General features: G+C 31.5%; 1 non-coding gene across 1 annotated transcript; it reads right to left on the minus strand.

Annotated features, from left to right (window-relative positions):
• Positions 1-397: 397 nt before the first annotated feature.
• LOC111916694 (uncharacterized) lies at positions 398-1,080 on the minus strand. The gene is made up of 3 exons (XR_008230547.1): positions 1,034-1,080; positions 610-880; positions 398-486 (listed from the first exon to the last, which is right to left on the minus strand). It is a non-coding gene; the product is annotated as an uncharacterized LOC111916694 (transcript).
• Positions 1,081-1,893: the final 813 nt, after the last annotated feature.

The raw sequence follows: 1,893 nt of genomic DNA on the forward strand, positions 1-1,893 counted from the left end.
ATGTCATTTACATTTTACACTTAATTATTAATAACAGGATTTAATCTCAAATACCTTCCTCCGAGGTGTTATTTTAGGGGGATCCATAATCACTATGTCCCATAATTCATTCCTAGAAGCAGCATTCTTCATGAAAATAGTTGCATCTTGTTTTAGGAATGACATCCTCCATGGATCCAGATTGTTGATCGATAGTGACAACCCTGTTGCGATACTCATGAAGTTTGCGACATAGATCCTGATTTGTATCTTCAAGCCAAGAAATCCGCTCCCTTAGGACCTAATTAATGTTTATACGATACAGATTTTATGACAATTTTGTTATGTGATGTAATTTATAAAATGAGTAATAAGTAATATTGAAATTTACCTTCTCTATCATAAAGGCAGACCTTTTTCACATCAATATCTGAAAGCCACTCCAAAAGTTCAATATCATAGAATCAAATTTCTCTAAGAACACTTCCTTAGACATCTTCAACACTCCTACATACATACATACATACAAACATCAGTACATCTTAAAATGTTATGTGATGTAATTTATAAACTCAAATAATATTAGTTATAATAAATATAAAATGAGTAATAAGTCATATTGAAATTTACCTTCTCTGTCATAAAGGCAGACCTTTTTCACACCAATATCTGAAAGCCACTCCAAAAGTTCAATAACTTTTGAGGTTTCACGGGCTTCATCACTATCCACCACAATTCCAAGATACTTCACTCTATCTAAATTCAGATCTTCATATGTTTTCACAATTCCATTTGCTATAAGATAGCTTTCAATTGCACGCATCTTCTCCCAAACACAGTATATGAGTTTGAGAATTAAATAAAGAATGTGCCACAGTAACAGAAGTATCATGTGATCATTCTGAATAACAAATTGAATACAAATAAACATATATTATTTATTTACGAATAAAATAACAAGGAAATGAAAAGGATCAAAAACCTTCAAGATGGACCCTTATTAGCATTTAACAATGAAATTAGCAAGAAGATTAAAAAGATGAATAATATATACCTGTGAGATTTTGTGAAAAATCTTTTGGGTCCACCTACCAGATCCATAGTCTGCAGACAAGAAACTAATCAAACACTTGAAAATGAAAATAACAATTTAATACGATAAAGAGATTATATTTTCTTTTAAAAACGAAATATAAGGAAACAAAAGAGCATTATCAATATTAACCGGTGAAACTACTTTGCCTACATTTAGGTTGAATAAGGATCTTAAACTTAAACCCATTTTGGGTCAATTAGGCTACAAACTTTTTATTTACTTTTACTTTAATAGTAATATATATATATATATATATATATATATATATATATTAAATTAAAAATTTTGCTGTGACATATGATAGGGGGTGACACTGTTGACATTAGCAACAAGCATTCTAGGCATGAGGCCACCTCATTGTGATCAACCTAGGAAACAACAATGCATTGAAGCTTCTGGAAGCCAACTAGCAATGCTTTATGTTGCACTAGCTTATTCTATATATTTCGAGCCTTGTTTGCATACTTTAAAGTGTTGAGACATATTTAGATTAAACTAAAAGCAATAAACCGAGTTGCATTAAAAAATTAGTTAATTAATAATGTCCAACCTGCAAGAGGCGAGTAAATTTACTATCTCTATATGGAACTTGAGCACCTTCTTTCCATTTTTTCTCATCACCAAGGGCATTTATGAGATTTCCAAGTGCAAGAAGCCCCTTATTAATATGAACCCCTGTTCAATAAATCAAGTTATTAGGCAGGTTATTTCCATTTTCCAATAATGAGGATGAGGGCATTTATGTCTTTTGTGTGGGACAAAAACTACAACTTTTGTCCACTCAGTCCTGGTTTCGTTCCAGTGCACACAAAAACTGA

The sequence above is a fragment of the Lactuca sativa genome, chromosome 2 (assembly GCF_002870075.4).
Source record: "Lactuca sativa cultivar Salinas chromosome 2, Lsat_Salinas_v11, whole genome shotgun sequence".
Taxonomy (NCBI): domain Eukaryota; kingdom Viridiplantae; phylum Streptophyta; class Magnoliopsida; order Asterales; family Asteraceae; genus Lactuca; species Lactuca sativa.